The 20,443-nt window shown below is 41.7% G+C and overlaps 1 long non-coding RNA gene across 1 annotated transcript; it reads right to left on the minus strand.

Moving 5' to 3' along the window:
- Nucleotides 1-745: 745 nt before the first annotated feature.
- On the minus strand, nt 746-5,460 carry LOC143186531 (uncharacterized). The gene is made up of 2 exons (XR_013003069.1): nt 5,374-5,460; nt 746-1,577 (listed from the first exon to the last, which is right to left on the minus strand). It is a non-coding gene; the product is annotated as an uncharacterized LOC143186531 (long non-coding RNA).
- Between the last annotated feature and the right edge of the window lie 14,983 nt (nt 5,461-20,443).

Consider the following 20,443-nt stretch of genomic DNA (forward strand, 5'->3'; position numbering starts at 1 on the left):
GCTACTGTATCTGACTCATTCAATCTTACCGCTTCGTACGTTTTTTCTATCGAGGGTCGCTCCACCAGATTCGCACTTTTCGTCGACGAACTATTACGTTTCGGACACGCCGTCGAAATGTGACCATGCTCACCGCAATTATAACATCTCATACCACGCTCCTTGGTCGGGCATACCCTGCTGAGATGTCCCATCGCTCCGCAGTTGTAGCACTTCATCGCGTTTCCTCTGGGCACCGCTGCATCGTCTCGATGAGTCCTTTCCGACCGTGCCCCCACCGATGGTTTTGACTGGATCCCTCTGATACTGCTTCCCAGGCCACCCGATGGCAATGTCAACCGTTCAAATGCTCGCAGCAACTCTTCCGGTGTATTGAAACAGCGCATCCTCGCCTGGTTCCGTAGCATCTGATCTGGTATCCCCTCGATCAAATAATCGACAAGTTCGACTTGATTTTCAATCGGGATTCGGTTCGCCTTTATTACCTTATCGTGGTAATAGTCTTCGGAAGGCTCTCCCCGTTTCCAGAGGCGTTCTTGGAACCGCTGACGCGCGACAACCGTGCTGGGTCTGTGGTGAAACATATTCTCGAATTCTACCAATAGTGCGTCGACGTTCATTTCGATGAATTGTGACCGAGAGTGCATCCGAATGGAGTTCTCTTTTCCTTGCAGTCTCACGTCGATCAGGATTTTCGTCTCGTCATCGTTTAAGCGGTACGTCGCCCGTAGTACTCGTACTTGCCTCGCCCAGCCCGGAAAATCTTCCGACGTTCCGTCGAAGTAGCCGAGTAACTCGGCAATCGTCTTGACACCCACCCGTGAGTTTTACACCGCGGGCTGTCCTGTCTCGTATGTCCCTTGTTGTTGCATACTTCGCGTCAGGGCCAGTTCACGCCGTGTTACTTCAAGCTCCCGCTCGAGCAAAGCCTTTTCCCGCTACAGAAGCTCCATTTCTCGCCGCTGTCGTGTGACCTCTTCGTTCGAGATCAGAACTGCACCGCTTGTCCCTCCGTACGCACCTACTTCCGCCTCATCAAAAACACTATCCCTTCCCGGTTTTTCACCTTCAACTTCCACATTCGGCCAAAATCCTGTAGCATCGGATTCCTGTAATCGCGCCAACAGCTCGGTTTTTGTGCCTGTCGTGCTTAAACCGCGGACTCTTAAGAGTTCCTTTACATCGGTCACTGTATAGCTGTTCGCGTCTTTGGGCATTTTTATACTTATATGCCTTTATACAGTCACTGACACTTCACCTTCGATTCGTACCGTGGCCTCACTAACCGATCCGTGTTACTCTTGATCCCGGACGAGCCCCCAAAATTATGGAGGATCGAGGATTGAGGTTTCACGATGTGAAGCAATGGGACAGCCGTCTTATTACTCGAAACTATATTTATTTAAACTAAGTCTTACACCTACGCCACGTTACGCCCGTTTTTGCTTTCGTTTCGCCTTTTCGGTACGACGGTTGCGACCCGACTCTCCTACGCCTGTCTTTCATCTCGCCTTCGCCGTGCCGCGACCTCGCGACTTGTCAACAGCGGGTTCAACGCCGGGATCGGCAGCGTGACCCTGTGGAGCAAGTGTTCAAACAGCAGGTAAATTCTTCTCCGAATGGGTAAGTTTCAACGATAACAGTTAGATACATGTGTACTTATTCTCTTATTTAGAACTTTTTAGCCATTTTTTGGTTTAGTGCGACATAGTTAAAGATATAAAAATCGCTGCTTACGTAGTGTTTACGGATTACATTTTGCAACATAGCATTTACGGATTAGTTTTATATTTCTTAGGAAACAAACATTTTGACACAATTTCCAATGTTTTAATACGCATAACAATAGTGTAGAATGCGTAGAAACTACAGAAAAATTGCTTTTTGTTTTTTTACTGTGGTATATCATCAAACTGAAAAGTGTGAAAAAATTGAGAACAATAGTATTAGTGATATTTATCTGCTGAATTAATATGATTAATATTCTGTAGCTTCTGCACACTCACTGCTCGGTCGAGTGCTCGCTGCCCGCGCTCTTTGATTAGTCGATGCTTTTCGTTAATAACTCGTTAACGAAGTTTTAGAGAACATTCTTGCAAAGGAAAAAAGTTGGTTAGAAACACTCCAGGAATCTCCCCTTAACGGATCCTACACTTTATTTGGGACACTTTGTATATACGAGGACAAGAACCTCTCAGGAGAAAGGAAGAAGATTTCGAAGAAATAAATAAGTTATTGGAAGCAGAGGGAAGTATAAAAAGAGAATGATTATAGAATTAGAAAACCTAATGCTATTATTTCATTTATTTGTAGGGAGCATAAGGTAACTCTCTAGTTACGCCCACAGGGAGCGTAGCGGCGCCACTGCCAATTGATGGATAAAAGCCGGGTTGCACTAGGGAATTTTGTCCCGAGGTACTCTCGGCGTCCTCACTTGACGAGAGTCTAGTTCAAGCGAATGTAACGCGCAGACGCAATAAAAGAGAACTCCACTAAAAACCACGTGTGAGGTCATTTTCCGTGCCCGTGAATCGCGTCACGTAGGACAGAACCTACAGATTTATGAATATAGGGAAATTTTCGTAGCAAATTTTATTCTTATTCTGCTTTGTTTTACCATCAACAGAAATAATGGATTTCCAAGAGGAATATGAAGAAGGCCATGTTGAAATTAACGGACCTCTTAAACGAAGAATGAGGCAAAGATTTGTAAAAATATTAAATGGACAATTAATCATGTATAGGGAGGCGACTATAAGCATTATACAGGATCGCAATGGAACATAAGATTAGGATTAGATACCAGAACAAATAATAAATACTATCAACAAGAGCAATAACCATAATATTAATGATGATAAAAAGATGGGAGAAAAGGATGCAGATACTAATAATAGAATAAGAACCTTAACAAAAATGAAACTAATGATAAGAGAAGTAAGAGTAGTAACAAGGAAAATCGATGATGAAATACTTAAACCTAGGACTAATAATAAAAGGGGATGATGATGAAGAGAAAAGGAAGAGAGAAAGCAGGGGTAGTGAGCAAAATTTAGGAAAAGACAAGAGGAGGAGACAGGAAGAGAATAAAAAGTTATTTGGGAAGAAAAGTTATTTGAATTTAAATTTGATACCAACATACATGACTAGGAGTTCTTAAAACACAAAGGGGAGGAAAACTAATAAAAGAAAGGATCGAAAAAAAGGAAGAGAAACCAGTGATACTATTAAAAATCCAGAGAGAAAGAATTATGTTAAACTCAGAAATGATTGGAAGTAGGAAACAACCTCTTACTTTCAGCGGGACTTGATTATGCAAAGGATTGTTAGATTATATAATCAAGGAACAAAAACAAGTATCGAAGGATACAGAAAGTGTTCTGTCTTGTTTATATGGTATTTTATTTACTTTTGGATATATTCATGTGAGATTTGATATCGTACAGACTTCTTCCGTGCGTTGAGTTAAAAATCAAATTTCTTTTTATTTAAAATCGTTATCCCATATTCCAACAGGGATGCATAAGAATGGGGGATACAAGAGAGAGGGTGTCTGGACATTATCCAAGTAGACAATGAAAATTCCTAAAAAGGAAATACACAGTATGTGCATCCGGTGTGCAGTCGTCAAGTTTCGCGCCAAATGTTTAACTACAGTCAAGGGTCCCTCAAGGGTAGTTAGGAGAAAGCTTGACAATAATACGTTATATGGAAGGGTAATAAACAGAATCGGTAAAATGGCAAAGTAGCAATAAAAAGTTGCAAGAAGTTAACATTAAAATTTTATACCTTTGACCAGGGAAAACATTGATCCTAATAGAAAGCTAAGAAATAAGTCAAGAAAGTTACTTGTAAATAGAAAGAGAATTTATAAGATTTGTATTAAAATTATAATTGAAATTATTTACATAGTGACATAGGGAATTGAGAAGGAGGGAAGATAAGAAGGAACAAGGAAAGAGCGAAGTAGTGTGGAATGTTTTACTATGTTTCTATTTTCTTATTATTCTGTATACATGAGTAAAATGTTTATGGCTGTCGGAACCTGAAATGCGCACATCTAATAGAATAATTAAGTGTACTCTTCATTTCTTATCTCTGAATTAGGTAAATAATTATGTAGAATTGATGATGATTATAATCTGTAGAATGTCGTAAGGATGTGGGATTTGTAAGAGAAACAATATTGATATTAATATTAATGAAATGATTATAAAAACTATGAGTGCGTACATTTGCGCGAAAAATGGCGAATCGCGCTCCCTACGACGCGACGCACGAGTGATATACTGGCCCGCGTAGGCAAGCGTGTGAAATCGAACCATGCGAGGTTACATAGTTTTTGTTTAATGTATTTATATTTGTGTTGCATTGGGAAATTCCGTTCTTTTATTTTACTTTACTTAGCACAAAAACTATAGAAGAAGGAGCAGTAGAATAAATGAAATATTTAACTTCAAAATAGAATCTATGCTAGAAATAGAATTTGAAGAATATAAGAATACAAGGAATATGTAATCGAATATTTTCTTCTTTTCTGCCTCTGATTTAGAAAGGGTAATACGTATAACTGGTAATAAACATAATCTGTAGAGTTATGTTTCGTAAGTTACAACTGTAGAGTTGTAAGAATGTTAAATTCGTAAAAGGAATATTAATATTAATAGTAGTGAAATGTTTAAAGAAACGATAAGGGAGAAAGAATAGTAGAATAAATGAAATACTTATTTTGAAAACACAATGCTTGCTGACAATAGAACTTGACGTATATAAGAAGTTGTATAGTCAAAACATATTCCTCTTTTCTTATCTTTGATGTAGGAAGTAGTATGTATAAATGATGATTGTAACTTGTAGAAGTTGTAAGGACGTAGGTTCTGTAAAAGAAAATGAAATGATTGTGAAATGATTATGAAAAATTTAAAGAGGAGCAATAAAATAAATAAAATTCTTATCTTGAAAATAGAATCTATGTTAGAGATGGGGTCAGAAGAATATAAGAATATAAGGAAATATATAATCGAATATTTTCTTTTGCTCTTACCTCCGATCTAGGGAAATAATACACATAATTGATAATGAACATAATCTGTAGAGTGCTGTAAAAATATTGGATTTGTATCAGAAAAAATATTAATATTTGTAGAAGTGAAACAATTATGAGAATAATGAAGAAGGAAGAGCAAAAGAATAAATGAAATATTTACATTTAGAGTAGAGTTTTAACGATAGTAAAAAGTCAAACATAAATTACAGTTAAATCTCGAAGGATATCACTTGTGAGTGATTTGGAAGGATATTTTATAGGAATCTCTGTGTGTGGTAGAATTTGAAAATTATAACATATAATTAGAAATATTTTTCTTCTCTTACCTCTGAGTTGACAAAAAGGTAAATAACTACGAGTGATAGCGAGCATAACCTATAGAGAGTTGCAAGTGCATTGGATCTGAAAATATAGATATTGACATTAATAGAAGGGAAGTGTTTAACGATACGATAGTGGAAAAAGAATAAAAGAATAAAAGAAATACTTATCATGAGAATAGAGTTTCTGTAATGATGAAAGTTAAATGATAGAATCTGAAATACATAATAAACTAATTAAATATGTTCTCTCCTCTCTGAAATGAGGGTAAGGTAATGACTAGGAATGTTAGGAATATTCATGAACATAACCTGCAAGGTGCAGTATCGGCGAGAATAACGGTACGGGCGTTTGTAAATGACGTAAAGTTTCGATATGTACTAACACCAGAAATACTAGGGTAACAAGTTGAGGATAGGGTAATTAATCTAAGGAAAAGGAATGATTATTAATAATAATAAAACTGAGCAACGTGTTCAAATAATATCAATAGAAAGCAAACGTATATGACGAAAAGGCATGAAACAGTAATGACATAATAGATACGAGCTGTGCTGCCAGACTGAGGACGCAAATCTTGAGAATTACCCCCTCCACTACGCATACTAACGCACGGGGCGCGTATCCGTGAGCTCGGCGCTTCGGACAGTTTCGGGCAGCTTCGGGAGGTCGAGAGAGAAGGTGGATCGTGATACGCACTCTCTCATTCTTTGAAATGTTAACATCCCAATCGCTAGCAAGCGGCAAGCGGCACGCACCTTGCGCGAGCTTTCCGATTGCCTGGATATTTTCAGTGTCCAACTTAGAAAAGTATTCTAATGAAAAAAAATTTCAAAAATTTTTTCTGCAGGAAAACTCATTTTAAGACCCCCTGATTACGTTTTAACTAATAAAAAGAGAGCTTTTTTTTAAAAACCGCATATGTTTATTAACCGAATTGCATTCAAAGGACTGAATGAATTTCAATGAAACTTTATATCTAAATTTTATATTCACATCTCAAGATCTTATTAGATTTAGAGCAAAATCGATGCATGGATTATTGTTGGAATGGGTAAAGGGATTGTTTTCTTGAAGCAGTAAAAGGGGCGGAGATCCTGGCAGGGACCGAAAGCGACAACCGTAGTCAGTCCGAGAGAATTAGACAACCAGTGCGGATCGCAAAGCTTCCAGCATTCTCCTTCTCATACAATATTCTTTTTAAACATAACGATTACTAATTATACTGATCCACGAATACACTGCGTGTATAGATTAAGAAGGAATAATCACATAATAAACAGTGTGTTATACGTGTGTGTTTTATTTTCTTAACCTTTAAGAAAGAAATTTCTAACAATTATGATACTTACCTCTTATAATTATATTTATATTACACATATATTTTTTACTATTAGGTGAGAAGATAAAGATTTTCATTTGTAAAGTTAACGTAACGCGATTTAGTCTGGAAAACACTGCTCTTATCGTATTAACCCTTTCTAGTTCAGAATTAATTGCACTTCAAAATTCAAGATTATCACAAAATAAATACTCTGATACTGAAAATTCGTCAAATGTAATAGACTAAGAGTCCACTCTTGACCAGTAACGTGCACGTTGTCACAACCTTCAATATAAAATATTTATATTGGTAATTATTTAAAATAAGAGCCTCCTCACCGATTTCTTTGAATCTTTTTTATATCATGTATCTTGATACGTGGATTAATTTTTCTAAATGAAATAATTGTCGCTCTCTTCTCGTTTTCGAGATAAAAATTTTTATATGCTTGAAAATTATGGTGGCAGGCCGAGGGTAGGTAGCAAAAAGGGAGTTTGAGTTGGGTTAGAGCTAGGGCCAGTGAAAGATATGTTTCGAGTTGGTTAGAGCTAGGACCGGGAAAAGAGATATTTGGAGTTGGTTAGAGCTAGGATCGGGAAAAGAGATACTTTGAGTTGTGTTACGTCCCCGTAACTTTTGACAGTAGTTACTAGAGCCTATATATATATATATATATACAATTTTATTTCCGGTTCGGTTCCAAAAGGTCTTAACGGAAACATTCTCGCGTGACCGAATTCGAATTCTTTCGTGGCCCTAGCTCTAACCCAACTCAAAGTATTTCTTTGCCCGGTCCTAGCTGTAACCAACCTAGCTCTAAACAAGCAGTGTGTTCCAGACTAAATCGCGTTACGTTAACTTTACAAATGAAAATCTTTATCTTCCCACCTAATAGTAAAAAATATATGTGTAATATAAATATAATTATAAGAGGTAAGTATCATAATCCATGCATCGATTTTGCTCTAAATCTAATAAGATCTTGAGATGTGAATATAAAATTTAGATATAAAGTTTCATTGAAATTCATTCAGTCGTTTGAATGCAATTGGGTTAAGAAACATATGCGGTTTTTAAAAAAAAGCTCTTTTTTTATTAGTTAAAACGTAATCAGGGGGTCTTAAAATGAGTTTTTCTACAGAAAAAAATTTTCGAAATTTTTTTTCATTAGAATACTTTTCTAAGTTGGAAACTGAAAATATCCAGGCAATCGGAAAGCTCGCGCAGGGTGCGTGCCGCTTGCCGCTTGCTAGCGATTGGGATTTAAAGATTTCAAAGAATGAGAGAGTGCGCATCACGATCCACCTTCTCTCTCGACCTCTCGAAGCTGCCCGAAGTTGTCCGAAGCTGTTCGAAGCTGCCCGAAGTGCCGAGCTCACGGATACGCGGCCCGTGCGTTAGTATGCGTAGTGGAGGGGGTAATTCTCAAGATTTGCGTCCTCAGTCTGGCAGCACAGGATACGAGATCATAGGGTACAAGTGGCGCTAGCGACCAGTGCCGAGAAGCTTCGTTAATGAGAGACACGAACTGGCGCCAGTGATGCCAGAATCGTGGGCGCTGGGCGCTCGACGGTTCCCTCACTATGAACTACCGGCGTCCCCCACTATGCTTCCATCGATGCGCACACAAGCTACGCGTCCCCTGTACGTGTGCGGTCCGCGTTACTCGTTGCTTTCAGGCAATGTTCCATGTTTCACGTTGCCAGAGGCGAAAGCTCGAGCAGAGGCACAGAGGAAGGCAAAATGAATCGCCGATCGCCGTCGCCGTCGTCGGTCGCTAACGTGAACGGCGACTCGCGACTAGGCGACACTCTTCAAATCCCAATACTGCAGATTTTAATTAACCCATAATTTTACGTTATGACTTCACGATAAAGTAAAGTACTACACATTATACATAGTCTGACACTTTCATTGCTAAGGGGTTACTACGTTCTTGGCGTCAAAAAATTGATGATTTTTGGGAATTTTTTAAAGAGGGAGTGAAATAAATCGAAAATGTTATTATTGTGTCTTATTTTTGGAACCTTTATTTAAATAAAAAAAGTTTTTTCGCAGACATTTTCCCTATTTTACCTCTATTTTCTGTGGCTGCAGTAATCTCTGTACCAAAAACGACGACTCCTAATCAATACAATATTTGCCTACTAAAAAGGCACACAGTAATAGAATATGGACGACGATGTTATAAAATGGTATTTTAACAATAGTCCATTGAGCCAAGATTTGGAATCTTGCAGAAATTATGAAAATTATGCTATTTTGTAGGAAAGAATCAATTTTTTGTTTGAAATTTCAACTTTGAAATAGGAAGAAAAATATCGATAATGATAAATTGTAAAAACGCATTTAAAGCGCGCGGTGTCAACAGCGTTACGTTTCCACGCAACCGCCTAAAACAAAAGAACGTTGATTTGAGCGGGAATAGATGCTACGCGCGTCAGTATTGACATTGGTCATTTAAAGCCCGCGTCCGCGACACGTGCATCCCGACGTAAACAGCGTGTGTAGTTTTTATATATATTAGAATAGTGCGAGTGCGCGTAAGTGGTTCCGGAGGACTAACATTCAACTAAAGAGGAATTGCAACTGCTTCAACGATGGATTCTGGACCAGCTAAAAGGTACAAAAAAAGATTCCAGCAACATTGGTTTGATGCTGACGACTCGTTAAAGGTTTGGTTGCAAACTATTTCCACGGACGAGTCAAAATGCTTCTGCAAAGCCTGCAACAAAGTCTTCGATTGCGGGCTTTCAGAAATACGCAGGCACTCGTTTACACAGCTGCATATTAAAAATATGCAGCAAATGTGTAATAATAATACTGGAGGTATCGGTTCTACCACAACCGGAGAAGAACCGTTACCAACAGAAAACCAAACCGAGGAGTTCGTCGCGTCCTCTTCTTCATCGACACTCGATGAAAAAATAAAAATAGCGGAGATAAAATATGCCGCTTTTTTCGCTGAACATAATGTTCCCCTTTCGGTCGCGTCTGATTTTCTTCATCTCATGCAAGACATAGGCAAGGAGCCTAAAGTGTTACAAGGCATGAAAATCAGTCGCAGTAAATGTAGCAAAGTTATTGCTAATGTTTTAGGCGTTCGCGAAAGGGAACGCATTATTGACAATGTACGGCATACTAAATTTTCAGTTTACGAGGATGAAACCTCGGATTCGACAAACGATAAATGGCTCACCCTAGCAGTTAAGTATGTTGAACCATGTCGTTTGTCAATTAGAACCGAATTGTTACAATTAATTCATCTGGATGCCAGCGATTGTTCAGCAGAAAAGATTTTCAAATCTTTCGAAAATCAGTTGCTGAAAATGCAAATTCCTTTGCAAAATATCGCAGCCCTTAGTTGTGACAATGCTTCGGTAATGACGGGTAGATATTCTTCATTCAAGTCCAAGTTACTTGAAAAACATCCAAATGCCGTAACATTGCCATGTGTATGCCATTCTGTAGCATTGGCAGCAAGTACTGCTTATGCTACAATTCCCGACGAATGTGACAAATTGCTCCGAGGCGTCGCTTCTTATATAAACAGCAGCCCTAAACGAGCTGCTATTTTCCGTCAATTCCAGGAGAGCTTCGAGAAGTCTCCTGTAAAAGTTCTCAAATTCTCTGATACACGTTGGCTCGCAAGGCACCAATGTGTTCAGAGATTTTTATTTATCTGGGACGATTTAGTCCGATTTTTCTCGGAGCAAAAATTTTCTGAAAAGTCGAAAGCTGCTACAGAATTTCTGTCTTCTCTTAGCAGATATGACATTAAAGGGTATTTCTATTTTATGGAATTTACCCTCAATATTCTAAATTCTTTTAATGCCTTGTTCCAAAAAAGCGAAACAATGGTTCAGGAGTTACAGCCCTCTTCAGTCAGGCTACTCCTATTTTTTTTAAATAAATTTTTAAAGCCGGCTCTTCTAAGGCACACTGATTTAATTAGACAGGTCAATTTTTCTTTACCGTGCAACCAAGTCTCACTCAATGAGGTGAATCTTGGTCCCGAGTGCACAGATTTTTTGGAAGAGGCAACTCAGAATGGAATGTCGGAAGTTGAGGTACGCTCCTTCCGCGAAAATTGCTTACGGTTTTACGTTACCGTAAGTAATGAAATTCGGAATCGTCTTCCTCATGACGATATTTTTCTTAAACAGTTGACTGTTTTTAAACCAGTCAATGCTTTGTTCAGCAGCGACAGAGTTTCCACTTTTGCTGATGTTGCTGCTGTTGCTCGACAATTCGGAGTTTCTAGTACCGATGAACTACAAAAAGAATGGAACTTTTTGTATAACGGTACAACGCAAGCCCAAAAAGATGACTGGGCAAAAATGATCTTCGACGACATGTGGGCAGACATTTGCAAATTAGAAACTCCCGAAAACATATCTCTCTTTCCGTACCTCAAATCTTTAGTAAACACAGTCAGATGTCTGCCCCACTCTAATGCAACTGCGGAACGAATATTTTCTATGCTGCCCGATATTAAATCAAAAGAAAGAAATAAAATAGGAGCCGATCTCCTAGATTCAATCTGTGTGGTGCGCACATCCTTAAAAGCTAGGCATGAGACTAGTCGCACCATGTCTGTCGATGACCGACATCTAGAGCTCATGTCAGGGCAGCATTTGTACAAAAATTTGACGCGTTTAGAGACCTTTAAACAGTTGACTCTAAACGCTGTCGAAAATAGATAATTCATCTTTCTGTGTGTACCATTGATGGACGGAATTCGAAGTTTTTAAACAGTTGCAATTCCCAGAAACATGGTCCTCCGTACCACAGATCTGTCACCTATCCTTTCATCAGAAAAATTTCAAAAAGGTAACTTATTACAATTATATTTATAATTTGTTTTAATGTATCAGAATTACAATTTTAATTGTGTTTGTTTTTTTTATGCATGAACCGCCCATTTATCACATCGATAAACTGTATTTTTCGATTTGACAAATGAGCGGTTTATTTCTAGTGCTACAACGGAGAAAGGACTGAACAACGTGCACGAATCAGTTAAAGGAGTTTTAGGTAAATTACAGAATATTTAAAAAAAGTTTATTGTAACGTTAATATTTGTTATTATGTTATTAAAATTTTGATTATGATTTCAATTATTTATTTCTCTCTTCTTATAGGCGATTAAACAAGGTATAGTTTTCGGAGACACTAATATTCATTCTCAAATTAGGACTCCGGAACATTAAAAAAAAAAAGATAAGTTTATAGTAACATTAATACTTTGTTCTATATTTTTATTGCAAACAAGATTTTAATTGTGTATATTTTTTCTTTATATGTATGTAGAGTAACAGAAGTGGTTTTGGCAACGTGTGTGAATCAGTTGAAGTTTTTAGTAAGCCAGGATTTTCTCTCGAAACTTGAACATCAAATGATATAAAATTAAGAAAAAAAAAAGGTAAGTTAATGGAAATGTAGTATTTTAGGTAAATTTGTTCAACTTATAATTCTGATTTCAGTTTATTTTTATCGTGAAGTCATAACATAAAATTATGAATTCATTAAAATCTGCAGTATTGGGATTTGAAGAGTGTCGCCTAGTCGCGAGTCGCCATTCACGTTAGCGACCGACGACGGCGACGGCGATCGGCGATTCATTTTGCCTTCCTCTGTGCCTCTGCTCGAGCTTTCGCCTCTGGCAACGTGAAACATGGAACATTGCCTGAAAGCAACGAGTAACGCGGACCGCACACGTACAGGGGACGCGTAGCTTGTGTGCGCATCGATGGAAGCATAGTGGGGGACGCCGGTAGGTCATAGTGAGGGAACCGTCGAGCGCCCAGCGCCCACGATTTTGGCATCACTGACTGGCGCGATTCGGAATAGTGATGGAAAACTATCAACGGCACTATCGACAATTATCGATAGTTTTTGCTATCGAAAATTATCGATAATTTTTCTTAACTATCGATAATTTTAATATGCGCTGTTGTGTGACAATGTGTGACACTAACTTCAAGGCGCGAAGTTCAAATTGAATGTAATAGAGAAGGCGTCAAAAGTGAAGCTGGAATAAGTTATATGCTTAAAACTAGTTATAAACATTACTCTACAGAATATTTCAGAGTAAAGAATAAATCAATATCTCCTTAGAAACACTTATTTAAACATTCAAATCTCACCTTTTTCCCCTTCTCTAAGGAATTATCTCCAGCGCCAAGATGTAAAAGACTCGAAAGCTAGAAATCGATAAATGCTGACGATAGTTTTAACGAATTGGAGTTTATTAATTATAATATAATTATGTAATTGGTTCCTTGTTACTAAGATACCAAAAATTAACAAACATTATAAAATTTAGCGAGAAACCATTTTGGTACGCGCTCTTCGCCCCAGTCCTTTGAACGGATAAGACGTGTTTTCTCTTGGTTCAAATATAACAGTTTAGTTTGAGTTTAAAATTGTTTCATTTCTTTACGAGCAGAGTGCTTTAGCGCTCCACGGGCACGAATCCTCCCCGGGTTCAAATAAAAATCCCTGAAGGCCACGCAACAGCGCTTAACATGTCAGGAGTTCGTAAGAGCATTGTGCTATATACCTATGTAGCGACTGCTACATAGAGACGCGCCTACACACAGCCAAACAACGCACTCTATGTGCGCAAGCTTGAAGCAAAACTCGAAACTCGAGAGACCCGCAATTAAGTATGTGATAACGCGCAGCTAACACGTGTTTGTATAAAAGAGAATTGTTAATTACTTTGCACAGAATTGGTGTGAAAATACAAAAGACTTCGAGAAGTAAATTATTAAAACGCTATATTCTAATCGTATAACAGCACGTGTTCGAGACACCATTCTGTTCAACAACGAGTGAGGGGGGAACGTGACCAAACCTAAACTGACCGGCGTCAGCCAATTCTATAACACAAAAGAACTAACTCGGCATTGCCAACTAAACTTAATAATAATTTTGTTGCTTATTATCACAAGAATATATACAGTAAGTAAACAAAAGTAAACAAAATCCCTAGCAGTATTCCTACACCTAACTGGAGTGCGAACCCCTGTAAGAAAAAGGAGGGAGGGAGGTCAAAACGAGAGATCCGAACTGGGGTGAATCGGTCCTTGTTCTTTCTATTATCCCTTTCATAATAATTACTGTACTGTAGAGGGGGTACTGAAACGACAACAATATACGTGCCTGCATGGTTAAACTGCGATAGCATCACCCCAGTTCTTGTCTCTCCTGGACGGCCGCTCCTCCACAATACGCACTCTAGTTAGGTGTATAACTCAATGCGGTAGAGACTCTCAGAGGCGCTCTGTACAGCGTCTAGTTCGGTGTATCCAGTCGGTGAAAGTGCGTATTAAGTGTACATAGTACTTCTTTCTCCAGATTCCTGCATCGGCGTGCTTGTTCATTCCAAGTTCTCACTCTTTTCCTCCCGCTTGCCATCACTGTCTTCGGCTTCATTTCTCTCGTGCACGTGCTCGCTACACCTTACGCGGCACATGCCGCCTGAACAGCCAAGAACTCACAGAGGGAAACCCCTTATGATCGTGATACTCTCACTAAAAACGTTCCTGGTGACGTCTAAACTGTAGAAATTTCCCCGGAAATTACAACACAAACGGCAGCACGGACCCTCAAAGTGCTTCAGGGCGAGATCAGCTATGACACTCCTTCAGTCTCTCTCACACAGTCAGCCACTCCGATCATAAAGGAGGACCACATTCTGTTTCCTCAATTAACAAACATTAATGTAACAGATTACTTTCCGGTGAGTGACGCAGAATTATATACTAAATTCTTCTCAGTGTTGGAAAGCTCGTCCCCGACACGTGTCGAAGCGAGCGCCACGATCGTTCCTGTAATGGTGTCTGTAATGGCGTCTGAGACGGTGATCAACCAAACAAAGAAAACTAAACCTCCGATGCGCTCAATCTCAGTTTCGTTACTTAACGTTAAACACCTTGTTCGTTCAACTAACCCATCTCCCAGCCTATCAACAGAGAAAAGCAACCTCCCCACACCCAAATCCACTCCAGATACTTCTTTACGATCAGATAAAATCCCGGCAACTTCACGCGCGGACTCTAAGCCAGTTAAACCTTCCACCAAATCCTCCAGGCCTATACTGCCCAAACCTACTCACCATACCCTCTCACCCAAAGAGCTTTCTAAAACGTTCCCTAAAACAATAACCAGCGAATCTCAAAACATTAGTCAGCCTCAGCTTCCGGAACCTTCTCCCCTCCCTCCATCCTCAGATCCTACTGACCCGATGGAGGTTGAGCTGCATCACTCTGTCACCACTAAAAACAGATTTCAGCTTCTCGAATCTTTTCTTAAGAACTCGTCCTCCCTCACTCTTAAAAGTAACCATCCTGCCAAATCTACTAAACACCCAGAACCTTCTATCAAAAATTCTAACTCCCACACAGGTGATCCTGATAACAACCCTACCGTACGAGTTTCTAAACCACCGCCCATCTACATATACAACTTCGATGGGAATATCCCAAGGTTAACACAAAACCTCACTGAAACTTATGGCAAAACTTTCAAACTAAAATTCTTTGCTACCAGAGTACGTATCTAATTGGAAAATATCGTACACCATCAAGACTTGAAATCTAAACTCATTCAGGGCAACAAACAATTCCACACCTACACCCCAAACGATGAAAAAATATTCTCTGTAGTTCTAGAAGGTCTACCACTACTGGACATACAAGAACTGACCAGTGAACTATCCTCCCATGGCCTCCTCCCTACTGCTACCATTCCACTTACTAAAAAAGCTAGCATATCTACATCTTCTCGCTGTTTCTGCTCATACAAAATTACTCTCCCTCATGGTACCAAACTCTCTGACGTAAGGAGGATAAACCACATTTTCTACACCAGAGTCTACTGGGAAAAATACCTCCACCTCCACCAAGCATTTGGCCACTCGTCTTCCAACTGTAAGATTGCTCCTCGCTGTGTCAAGTATGGACAAGTCCATTACACTTATGAGTGCCGTAAAACCCTAGACGAAACTCCTAAATGTGCAAACTGCAGTGGTCCATACATTGCCAACTACTCTGAATGTCCCTCCCTCCTCAGGTACCTCGAGAAGAGGTCCAAAACCTCTCCATAACTTCAACTAATACCTAAAACACCACACATAGACAAGCTAAACCCTAACCTCCAATTCCAGGCACCACCTAACAACTCATTCAGACCCTCCTCCTACAGAGATGCACTCCAGCGTCCCCTGAGGACGTCTCCCTCTCATTCCTCTGCTATTCCACAACCCAACTCACGGATCTCTGAACCTGAGCTTAAAGAGTTCAACAAGTTCAATGAAATCCAAGACATTTTCTCACAGATTGGCCAACTTTGCGATCTGGACCAACTCCTAAACGCTGCCAAATCTCTTCTTGGAAAGCTGAAACACTGCAGGACAAAAGCAGATCAATTCCAAGCGCTAATTCAGTCTGTCATCCTTCTTGATCAACCCTAAACCTTCAATATGATCAAACTACCTAACATCCTGTTGTGGAACCCCGGTTTCATATCCAACAAAATAGGAGAACTCAGTATCTTCCTAAACAAACATAATGTTCATATCTGCCTCCTTGCAGAAACCTGGCTCACTCCTCACATTCCCTTAGCCATTCGTGGCTATCACATCATCAGACGTAACAGATCTAATGGACAACCTGGAGGCGGAGTAGCCATAATCTGCCACCGCTCTCTCAGATACAATGAAATCACAGTTCCACCCATAAACGGCATAGAAATAGTGGCACCAGCAATCACATTGGCTGCGGTTTACGCTCCTTCACCTCCAAATCTCTCGCTTTCCCTTGAGACCCTCAACAGCCTTACTAGACTCCCCCCCCCCTACCCCCCCCCCCACCCCCCACCCCCCACCCCTTACATAATAGCGGGCGACTTCAATGGAAAGCACTCCTCTTGGTACAATTATAGATAAAACAAATCCGGAAGAGCTCTCTATAACCACTCCTTAGCCAATGCTTACTGTATATACAGGGTGTAACAAAAATGTCGCAGTTCCTTAAACCGGGTGATTCAGGGTGTGATTTGAAACAACTTTTTCCTTAGCGAAAATGTAAGATGAGGCTTCGTTAACGAGTTATTAATGAAAAATACCGGCCAATGAGAGCGCGAGTTTGCCGTCCGAGCGACTGCGGTAGCGTTGGGTACGCGCTGGGCGCTACGGTTGTACTCCGAACAAGAAAGTCGACATGCGTCGAAGGAAATAGCATTAGTATGAAAATATCTGCATAACGTATAAACGAAAAAGCAATGCAACAAAAGAAATGAACGGAGAATTGGAGAATTAACGTTGAAGATAGAAACGTTGAAAGTAGTCTGCGTTAGATTTAAAAAATAATAATCATTAATGAATTAAATGCAATTCATCTGTAGTTTGTAAATCTGTGTCACTGGGTCACTGTACCGATACTGGTCATCGACCTCTGGAGTGGTTTATGGCAGGGTAGAATTTTTCCAAAGAAGCTCCTTGTACCCCCCACGTAGTTTAAGCACCTCAGACCTTCTTTGTTCGGACACTCCGAGATCATGTCTCCTTCGAAACCAAAGCAATAAAGCCATAAATTACCTAAACGCGTGCCCTAGCATAAACCATTTCGACAGTCGATGACCAGGATCGGTACAGTGACCCAGTGACACAGGTTTACAAACTACAGGTGAAGTTTGTTCTCCTCTTCCTTTATTTTTGGTTATATTGCTTTTTCGTTTATACGTTATGCGAATAAGAGATTTACATATTCGTATTTTTACGTTGCACGTAGTTTTCCTCGATTTTAAGTAATTATTCACTTCAAGTGATAAACAAAAAATGGACTCGGTGTTATTTATTATGTCACTTTCAGTTTTCATACTAATGCTATTTTCTTCGATTTATGACGACTTTCTTGTTCGGAGTACAACTGTAGCATCTAGCGCGCGTACCCAACGCTACCGCGGTCGCTCGGACGGCAAACTCGCGCTTTCATTGGCCGGTGTTTTTCGTTAATAACTCATTAACGAAGCCTCATCTTACATTTTCGCTAAGGAAAAAGTTGTTTCAAATCACCCCCTAAATCACCCCTTTTAAGGAACTGCGACATTTTTGTTACACCCTGTATATTTTTTCGTGTACGCAAGCGTACGGTTTATATGGTTGGAGCGGAGGGTCCCGCGCGCACTTATGGAGGAGTGAAGTTCACCGTCTAGATATCGGACCTGAGGGGACCAGGCAACTACCACATATGGGGCATCATTTCGGCATGATTTTTGACCAGGATCATGGATCCGAAGTTGATTTTTGAATTCGACCAAATTTCAGGGACCTAGGTCCCAAAATTCGCTTTTACAGTGCGTGCTGGGTATAAGCGTTAGAATAGGGTATTTTAAAAGTATTTTAAAATCATAGGGTATTTTAAAATCATTCTAAACAAAAGGAGGTCTGTGTTAGGTCTGAGATCGGTCCACGGACCTGTCTGGTTTTCCAGATGGGAGGGAAGGTGGACCTCTACGTAGCGTGTCTCTACGTGGCGAATAAGGGAAGTCTCGGGCCCGGACCGGTGAGCACAACCGAGAGGTCGTGTCTCCCGCGTCCCGGTACTGAGGTCGTGTGCGTATGTGCGTGAGTGTGTGTGGCAGTGTGTGGATGGATGTGTGTGAATGGATCATATATTGCGCGGGCCTATCCCGTGACATTTTTTGTAGAGTCAACAGGTGCCAATACGGCTGACCACCCTACAAGCCGTTTCTCGGTTTTGGCATCAACTACAACTACGGCTTTTCTTACCCGGGGAAGTACTCCCAACTGCGGTTGAGGTCCCATGATGGGCGAACAGGAGGAATTTAATATCTCCCACAATGTCGAAACCGCAAGGCGACTTGAATTGACCTCGCAGCTCGTCGCTGGGAAATATCCCTGTGACGTGGGATAGCGCGACAAAAGAACAGGTGGAGCAGCTCATCCTCGGATGGGGGTCTACAAGAGTGTGACGAGCGGATTTGTTCCTCTAGGCTCGGCTGCAGTCGGAAATGTGGGCTATGAGGGCCGAGATCGAGAAATTGCAGCAGGAGAGTGAGTCTTCCCCTAACAACAAGAGTAATTCATCCCCTAGGGACCAACGGAGGGCGACTATAAGCGAGAAGGAGCTGATGCCTCCGCCCCCACAGCCGTCTTCAACGACAACCACCAGTGCTCCACCGAAAACGACTTCGGACCACGACTCCCTTGTGGAGGCCTTATAGTAAAAAACGGAGGCACTGGTGGAGAAGAAGTTGCGGGGGCTAGGAACGGAAATAGTGCTCCTCGCCCGCAAGAATACCCTCCCAAATGAAAAGAGGGAGGAGCCAACACGGGTGTAGAAGTCAGCTGCGGCCACAGCGACGATACCACCGCCTCACAGTGCGGCGGGAGAAACCCGAACACAGCGGAGGAGAAGGAGAAAGAAAGAGGCTAGGGCTAGGGTTCTGGTTTCAGTCGATGGGGGACGCATGCGACCCACCGAGATAGTCACACTAACGACATCGGTGTCGGCGACCCCCAGGGTGTATACTCTCTTCTCCATGCCTGCTACTGACAGGCGAGTACCGGCGGCGCCTAAGGTGGGCCAGGGGCGGACTACGGGTCCTAAGGCCACCACCCTGCCGCGGGCATAGGCAGTGCAGCCAAAGGATCAGTCAACGGCGGGAAAAGGTCGATCCGGGAACTGGCGAATCGACCTTTCAGGTACTCGATACCTGTAACGGTACTGTAAAGGTACCGAGTACCTTTAAGGTACTCGGGCGGAAGCGCAGGCCGGCGGGGCAGGCCACTCCTGCTCCCAAGCCATAACGCTGTCGTCGAGCTGGACAAGATAGCTCAATAGAGCCGGAGAGCGCCTACAAGACTCCCTCTGTAAACGCCACCAAAGACCAAGGGAGGAAGAGGAAGCCCCCACGTGCGCCGGCAGTCTCCAAAAACAGCAGCCATAGCGCTCACCGTGATGGATCGAGCCGGCGCGGATCCCGGTGATGTTATTAGGTTAGCCAGGGCGAACATTAAGTTAACCGACCTGGGCATCGCCGAGATCAGGACGAAGCGAGCGATTACCGGTGGGATAATCCTGGAGATTCCAGACCCGGAGGGAACCCCTGAAGCTGCGGGCGAAACTGGAAGAGAAACAGGTGAAGGTTGCAAGGCCACAAAAGTCGGCAGAGCTGCGGGCAGCGGAATTGGATGACTCCGTTATCCCGCGAGACGTCGCTGATGCTATTGCGGCGCAGGGAGGGTGTGCGAAAGGGAAAGTAAAGATGGGCCCCATCCGCTGTTCGCCCACAGCTTTGGGCACGGCGTGGGTAAGGTGCCCCCTTACGGCTGCCCGCAGTCTGACAGCTGAGGGTAGACTGCGGGTCGGACGGCTGTCGGTCCGGATCGAGGTCCTGGCGCCTCGTCCGCTGCAGTGCTACCGCTGTTTGTAAACGTGGCATGTCCAGCAGCGGTGCAACTTCCTTAAGTGTCCGCTTTGTTTGGACTTGGAAAGGTCATCGGGGCATCCATTGGTGGCGTCGGGCTGTGCTCCCCCCCCCCCCCCCCCCCCCCCCCCCCCCCCGCCACCGTCGGCTGGGAAACAAAACCCTCGCCGTGGTGCCGGCGAGTCGAAAGGAACGGGGAGGGGATACCGCTACGGTGCCCCATTAGACGCACTCCGAAACCTCCACCAGGGAAAGCAGGGACAAAGATGCCACAGAAGGAGCTGGGCCTT

This window comes from Calliopsis andreniformis, unplaced genomic scaffold (genome assembly GCF_051401765.1).
Source record: "Calliopsis andreniformis isolate RMS-2024a unplaced genomic scaffold, iyCalAndr_principal scaffold0001, whole genome shotgun sequence".
In the NCBI taxonomy this organism is placed as follows: domain Eukaryota; kingdom Metazoa; phylum Arthropoda; class Insecta; order Hymenoptera; family Andrenidae; genus Calliopsis; species Calliopsis andreniformis.